Source organism: Ambystoma mexicanum, chromosome 9 (assembly GCF_040938575.1).
Source record: "Ambystoma mexicanum isolate Mex_15411 chromosome 9, UKY_AmexF1_1, whole genome shotgun sequence".
Lineage (NCBI taxonomy): Eukaryota > Metazoa > Chordata > Amphibia > Caudata > Ambystomatidae > Ambystoma > Ambystoma mexicanum.
The window spans coordinates 1,476,934,097-1,476,948,069 of NC_090931.1; the positions used below are offsets into that span (position 1 = coordinate 1,476,934,097).

The 13,973-nt window shown below is 49.5% G+C and overlaps 1 protein-coding gene across 1 annotated transcript in view; it reads right to left on the reverse strand.

Annotated features, from left to right (window-relative positions):
* The window catches only part of LOC138489243 (uncharacterized), a 183,988-nt gene extending 174,376 nt beyond the window's left edge, over positions 1–9,612 (reverse strand). Inside the window, exon 1 of the mRNA XM_069616940.1 lies at positions 9,150–9,612. The gene's annotated coding sequence lies outside the window, so the exon portion shown is untranslated. The remainder of the gene's footprint in view (positions 1–9,149) is intronic.
* Between the last annotated feature and the right edge of the window lie 4,361 nt (positions 9,613–13,973).

A 13,973-nucleotide genomic window follows, 5' to 3' on the forward strand; every position in this document is an offset into this window, starting at 1 on the left:
TAGTGAGAGTATAAACAGTAGGAAGCAGGGGTAGTGAAGTAGCAAGTGAGAGAAATAGGTAGTAGAGTGGTAGTGGTAGTAGAGGGCGCTAGTGAGAATAGATATGAATATAGTGAACGTAGTAGTAATAGTGGGAGGTAAGGGAAGCGAAGGGGGTGAGCAGGGCACCATATCCCTGACTGTTGGCATAGGGACTAGCGAAGGGGTGAGCAGGGCACCAGAACCCTGACTGTTGGCATAGGGACTAGCAAAGGGGGTGAACAGGGCACCAGATCCCTGACTGTTGGCATAGGGACTAGCGAAGGGGTGAGCAGGGCACCAGATCCCTGACTGTTGGCATAGGGACTAGCGAAGGGGTGAGCAGGGCACCAGATCCCTGACTGTTGGCATAGGGACTAGCAAAGGGGGTGAACAGGGCACCAGATCCCTGACTGTTGGCATAGGGACTAGCGAAGGGGTGAGCAGGGCACCAGATCCCTGACTGTTGGCATAGGGACTAGCAAAGGGGTGAGCAGGGCACCATATCCCTGACTGTTGGCATAGGGACTAGCAAAGGGGTGAGCAGTGCACCAGATCCCTGACTGTCTTGGGGAAGTAAAGGTAGTAAAGGGATAGTGTTAGTAGTGGAGTGAGACTAGCAGAAGAGGAAGAGAAGTAAGCGCGACAGGTAGTGGGAGAACAGAAGAAGCTCTTGGAAGTGTAGAGAGAGAGAGAGGAAATAAGCAGAAGAATAGCAAGCGGGAGAGAAGCAAAGAGGGAGGAAGGAGGGACGAGACGATAACAGAGATAGAGGGATAGTCGGAGGTGCGAACGATAGTAAGAACAGGAGTCGGCTAAGAAGTTGGATCAAAAGGCGGAGGTAGAAAGGCATCGTGAAAGATGGAAGGGATAGTGACGTGGTGGGAGGAGAACAGCTTAAGAGACCAATATCGTGAAGGGTCAGGTAATGTGACACCGGGTGAAAGAAGGCACCACCCCTACTTTCCCGAGACTACTAAGCGGGGTAGGAGAGGGAAAGTTAGAAGACCCCTAGGGATGCCTGGGTTAGGGAGGCGGGGACACGGCCGGGGTAGACCAGGGTGATCCAGACTTGGACCCCTTGCTCACTTTTCTTAGAGGGGCACAGCTTCACCTCACTGATGATGCCCAACAAGGCTGAAACACGTGTCTGGGGTTGCTGTTGGTACTCTTGTTCAGAGGAGAATTGCCTAGTATTTCGGTGCTGGACCGCCCCTGGGCAGGACAAAGACTGATATGCGGGGACAGTTCTTCTCTGTGAAAGGGACAGTGAGCTAAAGACTTGGTAGAGTCTCTCCCAGGGGTTATTCACCCAAGAACAGGTCATTGGGCTGTGTTTGTGCTGGTAGAGAGATTCCCAGACCCCCTTTGTTTTGCAACATTGCTAGGTACTCTCACAAATTGGCAGCTTTCACCATCAAACAGCAGCAACTCACACAATGTACCGGGCATTTCAGTACGTTGGCCTTATGCTTGCATCGTTTAGTAATAAGGTGGTGATTTTTGGAGCGCGTTATATGGATGGACAGCTTCTAGGCAGTATTATTGCCCACAGGTGGTACCTGAGTCATCGCCCACAGAAGGATGAAGGGGCCTAGTTCACAACCAGGGTTTCAAACTTGTCCATAGCTCCGACCCATTCCTGAAACGGGCACGTTGCACGTGAGCTCTCCACGCAGCGGGCAACTATTTTCTATAAGTTATTATTATATGCCCAGGTACTCACCCCATTAGGCAGCTTTTCACATCACACGCCCAAGCAGTCATGCCATCATCTAGACATTGCCATCCTGTACTCAAGTCCTCTCGCCATATTGCAGAGTTTATTTCTTGGGAATTGGTTTGAGAAATGTAAACCTTACACAAATATCTTCCATAGATAGCAGGTGTTGCCGTTAACGGCTCATGTTTGCACTCAGACCATATGGGCAGGATTTTAGTTTCTGTAAACACATCATGTGGCGACATGACTGCTTCAGCTCTACTTTTCTTGATGTCCCCACTAGCGCTTTGGACCAGCTTTGAGGCACTCTTTGTACCCTAATGTCAATTAATAAAGCCAGGATCTGCCCCGTTTTTCACCAAACCCTCTCTTTCCCTTTATTTCACACCACTCTTCCACTCTTCCACTCTTCCACTCTTCCACTCTTCCACTCTTCCACTCTTCCACTCTTCCCTTGGAGCAGTTGAGACAACCCCCTGAGCGCATTGTCCCCCCAAGTAAAGAGAGCTACTGGCTCTTGCCACACTTTCAACTGATGGCGAGATTGTTAGAAAAAGTTACCCAGCACCACGAGTGCCCTTCATTTACATAATAATTACCATACACGTTGGATAATTGTGATATTGTTGCATGCGCTGCTGCCTATTTATGAATTGTAAGTGCAAGTCAAGAAAAGGTGATTTAAATTGCAATGAATGAATAATGCGGAGGGGGTGCAGGTCTCCAGGGATACGAAGAGCAGGGAAAGGCATTTAAGGGACATGTTATTCGAGCCAGGTGGGTAACAGGACCATCACTGAAAACTCTGCGGTGACCCAACTGCATACATAGTGGGGAGCAAACCTCCTACATCCGCTGCACTAGATGCTCTTTAACAGCAGCCACACGTGTTATTTACATATGTGTTTCTGTATGAATCTACAAATATGAACAGAATAAAACACAGATGGACCCATGTAAATAACAGTATGAACGAATAGACTCCACCAGGTGCAAATAATGGGAACAATTAGGCAAACACATTTGATACATATGTAGAATATAAAGTGCAGTAATGCTCAACAAAGTGTCTATAGCACAAAGTGCATAAGTGTCTTGCAAAATGCATGATGAATAAATCCGTAAATGTCTAATGCGGCCTCCCTGCAGGGCTGGAGGACTGGCCTACAGGGCACTCTGGAGATTTCCCAGTGGGCCTCTGCACCCTGTGCCTCTTTTGTATTTAATGTTCACATGTTACCATAGGAAAAGGGCTGGGCTTGCTTAAAATGTGTAATATGGGGCTACTTTGAACATTATTTCCAGGGCCTCTTTTGGTTCCCAGTCCACCCCTGCCTCCCTGCGGCTGTTGCAGACCCGCAAGGCGTGAAGCCTCTTGTGAACATTTCAAAAATAGAGGGGATAGCCCAAAACTCTAGGGTCCTGTGGGCTAAATGTACAATACATTACAAGACATGAACCCATAGATGCAGGATGACATCATGTACATTTGTTTCTTTATAAATAATAACAAATGATTCAATCTTTTTTACTTCAACACAGAGTTTTTAATAATATTGTATATCTAAAAAACACATGGATCACGATATGTGAAGATTGTAATAAGAGGATCTAATACTGAACAAGAATATATTTGACTATTGGAGTGTGACCAAATTAATCGGTCATATAGTATTTGTATGAATGTTGCTTTGATAAAGTGAAATGGATGGAATGTAGGTTTGAATGATTTTTTGGTGGATCTTAAAAAAGTGTAAACTGTATTTTATGTTTTAAATAATTCCTACACCATTGGGTGTTTTTTAGATATACAATATTATTAAAAACTCTGTGTTGAAGTAAAAAAGATTGAATCATTTGTTATTATTTATAAAGAAACAAATGTACATGATGTCATCCTACATCTATGAGTTAATTTCTTGTATTGTATTGTACATTTAGCCTCTTGTGTACATTCAGAAACATCTATTTCACCATTTCTTCACAATACGGAGGAAGAGTACAGCCTGAACCAAGGTGCTGTCCAGTGTTTGAACCTTTGGCCCTGAGGAAGGCGCGGCGTCCAATGGCCTGCTTTCGAAACTAGAAGGCTCTTAGATAAGATTTGTTCTGCCGTGGGTGATGTGGGAGCGCACTTCTCTGGAGCGTTCCTCTGTGCTGCTCTCCAGCCACTGCCACTAGTTACTGGCTTGTATACAGCTAGTTTATTGGCGCAGTCTTACTATATTAATGTTAAAGGTATTTGCAACGTGCACCGTCACCAACGGAATTGGTCCCCAGGCACTCAGGCGGATCTGCAAACAAAAAGGTGGGGGGTGGGGGTTAGTCGGGTGGAGACGGATTAGGAATGTGAGAGGGTGATGTCCTGTTGGCAGCTTCAGTTCGGTTTTCACTGTGCGCCGAGCTTGGGTGCGAATATCGGATCGATGCAAGACCTTGTGGGCTGTTGGTGTGGCGTTTATGTGTTCATTGCTTGTTGTTGCGATGTGGTGAAGTGCGTGCGGTTTGCTGTGCGAGAGGGTGGTTGTGTGGATTTTTGGGTGAGATAAGTATGCAGAAGTTTGAGCTTTTGGGTTAGTGGGTTATTTACAAACGTGGGTGCTCTCCGAGGGTGGTTGCCTTTTCAGTTGGTTAAGTTGGGATGTTCCTCTTTCTATGGGAGGGCTGTCTAGAGAGGTATGGGAGTACTATGCGTTGGTCATCTGGCTGGTTGGTAAAGGTGCGTTATGGGGTGCAGGTAAACCAGGGTAGTGACTATGGTTGTAATTACTAGCTATTAGTGGCTGATGGGTGATTTTGGGTGTGGGTGGGCCTAGGAATCAGTTATGGTCGGTACTGATATGATATGATATTGTATTTATATCGCGCTCGTACACAATTGTTTCAGAGCGCAACCAGGCAAAAAGGGAGGGGAACAAGGGAGAAAAAATAGAAAAACAGCGATCTTACTAGACCCAGTGACATTTAAGAAAGCGCAAGTGCATGGAAAAGGGAAACGGGCGAAAGTGCATGGAAGGAGGGGTGGAAAGTGCGAGGCAGAGGAGAGAAAAGATAAACAAATATTAAATAGAATAAAAAAATAAATAAGGGCGATAAACCATGGTAGTGCAGCCAGCAAGTGGCAGGTGAAAGTTAGTCAGATAGGTTTATCTGATAAGTGCAGAAGAAAAATGGGACTGTATGGGTACAGATACAGAACCCTAATGCTGAGGGTGGCCTGGAAGCAGTGCAGGAGGGTGGCAGGGTGAGCAGGTACCTGGGCCCGAATGAACAGAGGGTGGCCAGGTGCACAATGACGCAAGAAGAAACAGATCAACAGGGGAGAAGAGGGGTAAAGGCAGAGGCAAAGAGGAAGGTCTTGAGAAGCTTCCGGAACCGAAGATGTTTTTCCTCAAGTTTCAAGGTGGCCCGGAGGCTGTTCCAAAGGGAGGCACCAGCCGAAGACAGAGATCTACCCCCAGCTCATTTCTTTGCAAAACGACTAACCCTGAGGGAGTTCGAAGTAGAGGAGCGAAGGGCTCGAGAGGGGAGGTATTTACGGAGGGATAGTTGAAAGTACTGATGGAATGAATACCTAGAGGTTTGGGATGAGAAGATAGTGGGGATCCTCGGCTTCACCGGTGGTCTACAAATAGATAGCACTTTTAGATTCGGGATATCAGAGGGTGGGGAGGGGTCTACGATTCGGTGGGTGGCAAGTAATAATTAAGCACCTTCATTCCCGACTCTCAGATGAAAAGAGACTGGCCTAGGCTTCAACCGACTGGCACGCAGTAGTTTGAGACACTTGAGACATTTGAGACACCTAGAAATGGGAGAAAGATCTGGGTTCCACCAAATGACAAGCAGCGGCCGCAACACTAAGATTCCAGCCACCTAGACAATGGGAGAGGCCCAGGTTACACAGGACGGCAGGCCATGATAGAAACACCTAGATTCCAGCCACCTAGACACTGGGAGAGGCCCAGGTTTCACTGGACGACAGGCCGTAATAGAAACACCTAGATTCCAGCCACCTAAACAATGGGAGAGTCCCAGGTATCACACGACGGCAAGCCGTGAAAGAAACACCTAGATTCCAGCCACCTAGACACTGGGAGAGGCCCAGGTTTCACAGGACAGCAGGCCGTAATAGAAACACCTAGATTCCAGCCACCTAGACCATGGGAGAAGCCCAAATTTCACAGGACGGCAGGCCGTAATAGAAACACCTAGATTCCAGCCACCTAGACAAAGGGAGAGGCCCAGGTTTCACAGGACGGCAGGCCGTAATAGAAACACCTAGATTCCAGTCACCTAGACAATGGGAAAGGCCCAGGTTTCACAGGACGGCAGGCCGTCATAGAAACACCTAGATTCCAGCCACCTAGACCATGGGAGAGGCCCAGGTTTCACAGGACGGCAGGCCGTAATAGAAACACCTAGATTCGAGCCACCTAGACCATCAGAGAGGCCCAGGTTTCACAGAACGGCAGGGACATCATAGAAACACCTAGATTCCAGCCACCTAGACAATGGGAAAGGCCCAGGTTTCACAGGACGGCAGGCCGTAATAGAAACACCTAGATTTCAGCCACCTAGACAATGGGAGAGTCCCAGGTTTCACAGGACGGCAGGCCGTAATAGAAAAACCTAGATTCCAGCCACCTAGACAATGGGAGAGTCCCAGGTTTCACAGGACGGCAGGCCATAATAGAAACACCTAGATTCCAGCCACCTAGATAATGGGAGAGGCCCAGGTTTCACAGGACGGCCGGCCGTAATAAAAACACCTAGATTTGAGACGCCCAGAATTTGGAGAAAGGCCTAGGTTTCACAGGACGGCAGGCCGTAATAGAAACACCTAGATTCCAGCCACCTAGAAAATGGGAGAGGCCCAGGTTTCACAGGATGGCAGGCCGTCATAGAAACACCTAGGTTCCAGCCACCTAGACAATGGGAGAGGCCCAGGTTTCACAGGACGGCAGGCTGTAATAGAAACACCTAGATTCCAGCCACCTAGACCATGGGAGAGGCCCAGGTTTCACAGGACCGGAGGGCCGTCATAGAAACACCTAGATTCCAGCCCCCTAGACAATGGGAGAGTCCCAGGTTTCACAGGACGGCAGGCCGTAATAGAAACACCTAGATTCGAGCCACCTAGACCATCGGAGAGGCCCAGGTTTCACAGGACGGCAGGACCGTCATAGAAACACCTAGATTCCAGCCACCTAAACAATGGGAGAGGCCCAGGTTTCACAGGACAGCAGGCCGTAATAGAAACACCTAGATTCCAGCCACCTAGACAATGGGAGAGTCCCAGGTTTCACAGGACGGCAGGCCGTAATAGAAACACCTAGATTCCAGCCACCTAGACCATGGGAGAGTCCCAGGTTTCACAGGACGGCAGGCCGTAATAGAAACACCTAGATTCCAGCCACCTAGACAATGGGAGAGGCCCAGGTTTCACAGGACGGCCCGCCGTAATAGAAAAACCTAGATTTGAGACGCCCAGAATTTGGAGAAAGGCCTAGGTTTCATAGGACGGCAGGCCGTGATAGAAACAACTAGATTCCAGCAACCTAGACCATGGGAGAGGCCCAGGTTTCACAGGACGGCAGGGCCGTCATAGAAACAACTAGATTCCAGCCACCTAGACAATGGGAGAGGCCCAGGTTTCACAGGACGGCCCGCCGTAATAGAAACACCTAGATTCCAGCCACCTAGACAATGGGAGAGGCCCAGGTTTCACAGGACGGCAGGCCGTAATAGAAACACCTAGATTTCAGCCACCTAGACAATGGGAGAGTCCCAGGTTTCACAGGATGGCAGGCCGTAATAGAAACACCTAGATTCCAGACACCTAGAACATGGGAGAGTCCAAGGTTTCACAGGACGGCAGGCCGTAATAGAAACACCTAGATTCGAGCCACCTAGACAATAGGAGAGTCCCAGGTTTCACAAGATGGCAAGCCGTAATAGAAACACCTAGATTTCAGCCACCTAGACAATAGGAGAGTCCCAGGTTTCACAGGCTGGCAGGCCGTAATAGAAACACCTAGATTCCAGCCACCTAGAACATGGGAGAGTCCCAGGTTTCACAGGATGGCAGGCCATAATAGAAACACCTAGATTCCAGCCACCTAGAACATGGGAGAGGCCCAGCTTTCACAGGACGGCAGGCCGTAATAGAAACACCTAGATTCGAGCCACCTAGACCATGGGAGAGTCCCAGGTTTCACAGGATGGCAGGCCGTAATAGAAACACCCAGATTTGAGACGCCCAGAATTTGGAGAAAGGCCTAGGTTTCACAGGACGGCCCGCCGTAATAGAAACACCTAGGTTTGAGACGCCCAGAATTTGCAGAAAGGCCTAGGTTTCATAGGACGGCAGGCCGTGATAGAAACAACTAGATTCCAGCAAACTAGACCATGGGAGAGGCCCAGGTTTCACAGGACGGCAGGGCCGTCATAGAAACAACTAGATTCCAGCCACCTAGACAATGGGAGAGGCCCAGGTTTCACAGGACGGCCGGCCGTAATAGAAACACCTAGATTCCAGCCACCTAGACAATGGGAGAGGCCCAGGTTTCACAGGATGGCAGGCCGTAATAGAAACACCTAGATTTCAGCCACCTAGACAATGGGAGAGTCCCAGGTTTCACAGGATGGCAGGCCGTTATAGAAACACCTAGATTTGAGCCACCTAGACCATGGGAGAGTCCCAGGTTTCACAGGATGGCAGGCCGTAATAGAAACACCTAGATTCGAGCCACCTAGACCATGGGAGAGTCCCAGGTTTCACAGGACGGCAGGCCGTAATAGAAACACCTAGATTTGAGACGCCCAGAATTTGGAGAAAGGCCTAGGTTTCACAGGACGGCAAGCAGCAACCGAAACACCTAGGTTCCATGCACCGATCCTATGACTAGATTGACCTGCCACCCATAAGACCGCGCGCCGCATTAGTCATTTACGGATTTCTTCACTATGTGCTGATTCATACAAAAACACATATGTTCATAACTTGCATGGCTGCTGTTTAAGAGAATCTATGTCAGCGGATTTAGCATGTAGGAGGTTTGCTACCCACTTAGCTCAACAAGAGTTTTTAGAGTTTTTAGCGATGACTCTGTTAGCCACCTGGCTCTAATTACCAAGAATTGTGAGTCCCTTATAAGATTGGGGTGCAGTGGGGGCAGCAGTAGAGGGGCAATGTGCAGGGGGGGGCGTACCTATTCTGGGGTTTCGCCCTGGGCGCAACATTGTCTAGGAACTGCCATCCACATAAGGAGGGAAAGGGAAAAGGGAGAGGATATTACGGAGGCCCTTTGGGGGTACAATTAAACATGATTAGTTTCCAAGCAGTGCCCCCAATACCCAGATCAGAACACACACGGGAACTAGATCTCAAAACTGTTGCACTCACCTGCCAGAAAGGAATATCTTTGGGGAACTAGTTAGCAGCGCTTCTGGAATTGCAGCTCCTGTCACGAGTGGGGGTGCACCGGGAAGGATGCGGGGTGTCGGTTGGTAAATCAGGAGAACCCCTGAGTGAGTCGCAGCCAGATGTTCGTGAAATGTGAAGGCCTCTGCTCTGGGCCCCTCTTGTGGTGCGCTCTGATCTTGGTGCGGGGTCAGGATTCTCCAGCGCCCAGCAGTCAGCCTGCCTCTCGGAGGGGCGTGCTCCTTCCTCTGCACAGGTCCGTTATTGCAGAGTAGGGCCCGCTTCCGCTCTTGTGGAGTCCCTGTTGAGCCTTTGCTCAGAGAGACCTCCCTGGCGCCTGCCTCCCTGTGCTCTGAGGGTCGGATACCTCTGTCCCCGTTAGAGGCTCCCGGGCTCCTCCAGCCCCCGTCAGCCTCAGCCCAGCAGCTGTGACAAAGAAACGAAACTAGACTTAGTTTAACTTTTTTCTCCCTCCTCTCTGCAGCCACTCCTCCCCCTTGGAAATACCCTACTCTGGCATTTCATATTATCGCTCGGAAAGGAAACAGGCCTTGTGTGAAAACAAAACAGTTAACGGATTAATGATACGGGCAGACAATACAGGGCACGATGCGATTCCTCCACACCTGTCCTCAGTGAACCCCTCTACTTTAGCAGGAGCTGCTTCCTGTCCTGCTTTATAAAGTATTGTAAACTGTAAGAAAGTCCTTGGGCGGCTGCTGGTGGCCCAGAGATGATGGCTGCAGCCAGGTCCTGGGTGCTTTAAATACCGAGAGCTTCAAGCAGAAGATTCCCAGAGTTCAGGGCCGGCCTTAAGGCAGGGCCGCCCGTGTGACCGCCCGGGGCTCCATTAGTCCCCCGCCACGCCAGCTCAGGGGAGTCTTTCGAGGGCTCCTCCGAGCTGGTGTGGTGGGAGAAGACGCGGCAGGTGCCCTATTGAAATTAAACATGCCCCGGTCTTGTGCTGGCGTCGGGCTTTGCAGCACGGGAGTGGGGCACATTTTATAACAATAGGGTGCTGATGCCTTCGAAACGGCACCCTATATATAGGTGATGACCTCCCCGCTTCGGTGCAGGGAAGTATTCATTAGAAAATGGTTCTGATGTAGAGGGTGGGGCACATTTTTCTTTAACTGCCCAGGGCACAGCTGCAAGAGTTAGAGCTTCAGTTTAGGGAACAAATTGGGGCAGTCAAGGGACGGGGGAGCAGGGTGATGGGCAAGAGGCTTCATGGGCCATAGTTGAGCTCACACAATAGCCCAGTGCAGTGATTGGCTAGAGGCCCAGGCCAAACGACTCCCTTCAACAGCTTCGGCTCCCGTCTAGGTAGCGCAGGCCAACCTCAAGACTTAACATTGCTGAAAGTGCTAGGGTGTGCAGACATCAAACTATCGCAGTGTAATATAGTTAAGAAATAAGTCTAAAGAAAGGGATTTATAAAAAACAATGAAACATCACCAATTACTTCTAAAAAAAAAATGCTCAGGGAAATGGGAGAAAAACTTTAAACATTACTAAGTGTTCTTATGAAAAGTGAATAAGTGTCAAAAAGTAACCAAATAGACCAATAAGAGTTAAAGATCCTAGCATCAAAAAGCTAAAATACGGAATACTGGTAGAAAATTAGCAATTCTTACAGGCTGGAAGAGCTTTGGCCGGATGCGCGTTCATCTGCAGACTGACCGCTAATGAAAGGCGCAAGTCTTTCAGGATTTACTCAGACGGGGGCTTCTGCTAAATATTCACCAATCACAGCTTTTTCCTTCCCAGTCTCTACAATTCATCAGAGCCCCATTTTGTAGAAGGGAAGGGAAAGTCTGCTGACCTCTGGACAGAGCTCTCAGGCTCCCGGGGTTGCTGGGCAGGATTCTCATCATGGACTTGGTAAGGGCCAGGGAATTGTTGCCTCTCCGGGGACACGTGGCCTCATGTGTGTTTGTAGTCCAGTGGGTGAGACTTGATTTGAGACCACGGTTAGTCCACCTCCACTCCTTTCGCATCCAGCTTCTCAAATGTATTGCTCCAAGATCCCGATCACAGAATCCTTGAGGACAAGCCTTCAATGGCTGTCCTCTCCATCTCATCTCCGGAAGGCAATGAGCTTATCTCCCTCCAGGCAGATCACCTTTACCACCAACGCCAGCAGCATGGGGTGGGAGGGGCGACCCTACTGGGACAGGATCATCAGGAAAGATGATCTCTGCTAGATCTCAAGTTCTCCTCCAATTGGAAGGAACCAGCGGACATCGCCTCTGCAGCGAGCGTGCTCCCTACCCTCAATCCGACAGATTCTATGCAGGCTTTGGAGGTTAAAAGATGGAGATGGCAGAATGTAGGCCTTTCGGGTCGGGCGGCAGAGGCAGTGCAGAAGGCACGATGGCCTTCTATGCTTACGTCATATGACCGTCACTGGTGTAACTGTATCACTCTGCGTGGTAGAAGGAATCCCCCAGCCTCTGAAGGTGGGATTCCTGAGGTATTGCAGTTCCTTCATGAGGGGGATCTAGAGGGGGTTGGCCGTGTCCGCCTTGAGAGCACAATGGGCTGCCATTAGAGCATTTGGAGAACATTGGTCTCCCACCACACCTCGGTAGCTAAACCCCTTAAGAGCAAAGCACCATCCAGACACGTGGAGTTGTCTGGCGACCCTCCATGGGGTTTGCCCTTACTCCTTGGCACATTGCAGAAGGCCTCTTTTGAACAAATAGGCCCCATTGACTTGAGATTATTAACCCTGAAGAACACCTTTCTGATTACTGTCACTTTGGCTAGGGGGATGGGTAAGATTGGGGCTCTTCTATGCAGACCCGTTTTTGAAGATTTGCAATGTGGCGCTCATTATACGATGTGACCCGGCCTTTATTTGCAAGGTTCCCTTCAAGCTTCACAGGTCCCAGGAAATAGTATGGCCGCCTTCTTTCAGATCCGCACTCTCCGAAAGAAGAGGCATGTTTAGATGTTAAGAGGGTTGTGTAAGAATAGCTTAACCGCACACATTTGGATCAGGGAATATTGTAAAAAGATCTGCAGGGCTACTATTAGGTGGATTAGGGCCCTCATCCTCATGGCCTCTGAGCACTTAGATCAACGCCGTAGGGGGCTATTCAGGGGAGGTGGGATGCCGCTTGGGCAAATGTGCACGGCCTGTCTTTGGGAGAAATGTGTAGGGCAGCCAGTTGGGTCAGTCCTAACAGGCTTATTAAACGCTACAAGTTGAATGCGGATGGGCCCAGGCCAACCTCCTTTGGGGTAGGGGTTTTGCAAGCTGGGGACCATTGAACCTGGGTTTCACTGCGCTCCGACTCACGATGAATATTGGTGATGGGGACGCTAGTCCTCCTATTCAGTCTATGTGTGGTTTTTGTCATAGGCCCCCTCACCAGCCTGATTGCTTTGGTAGATCAAAGCAGTAAATACTGGAGTTAGAGGTATGTGAAGGTAATGATCAGATTACTCAAAGGTAATCTTCATTACTCCCAGTCTAACTCTTTCTCGTCCCAGTACGTATAGCCCTCCTCTACCTGCCTGGGAAGGGAAGGGTCCTATAACTTGTCTATTGAATGAAAACTGAAGGCTCATCAAGGATGGGTGGATCCAACAAATGCAAACGATTGAAAGAAGGTTTTCTAAAAAGAGGAGAGGTTCCTATCAAAGATAAGTACTGGGAGAAGGATGAGAAGGACTAGGACTGATAAAGATTACTGGTCAGCGATACAATCAATATTGAAAACTCAGCCTTCCATCCTTCTGAGATCGATAAAAAGTTGATAAAAAGTAGTACCAGGGAGTTGAGATATTATTAAAACCTGATTTTGTCATCCTCTAGATTCCCTACAGACCTTCCCCTTTCTATACCTCTCACCACTCCTCTCTCCTGGAGTGATCACTTTGTCCTTTCCTCCCAGCTCACCCTCTCCACCTCTCAGGCCAAGCCAACTCCAGCACTGCAACCTACCTTCTCGGTTATCAGACCCATGAAGTGTGTGTCAGTGGAGGCTTTCACCGCCACTTTCTCACCTTCCCTCCCCCTTTGGCTGACTCACACCCTGACACAGCCCTTTCTATGCACCACTCTGCTATATTCCATACTCTCGATGTTCTTGCCCGTGTCATGAGGATCCGCTTGAAGCCCAAAGCCAAGTGCAACTCTTGGTACGACTCAGACCTCGTCACCCTTAAACGCAAGTGCAGGGTGGCTGAGAGGAAATGGCATGCTTCCTGTACATCCTCTGACAAACTGGCCTGCCGCCTGCTCCAAAGGCAATACCGGCTCTCTGTCCGCACCAAGAAGAGAGCCCTCATCCAAGCCTGCGTCTCTGCGGCATCCAACAACTCGGCCAAACTCTTTAAAATCTGCAAGGAGCTGGCAATCCTGCTGTAGTCTCTACCTCGTCTGTCCCTTCCCAGGCCTTCTGCACAGCCCTGGCTTCTTATTTCATCTCTACAACTCAGGACATCCTGTCCTCTCTCTCTTCCTCTCCTGCTCCTCCCTCTACTCCCCGCTCTTCCTCTGGCCCTTCAGTGGCCACCTCTCCTCCCTCCTTCTCTGCCTTTCCCCTGTTCTCCCCAGACGAGGTTTCTCGCCAAAACAGGTTCTCCCCTGTTCCTCTAAAGCCATCAAGGACCACATTGACACCCTGGCTCCTGCTTTGGCTGACTTCTGCAACCACTCCTTCGCCAATGGAGTCTTCCCTTCCCCCTTGTAGCACTCCATTGAGCACCCTTTTCTTAAGAAACCCTTGGCCGACCCCTCTCCTGCCCGGCTAATTACCGCCCAAACTCATGGAAAAGCTGGCCATCTGCCAG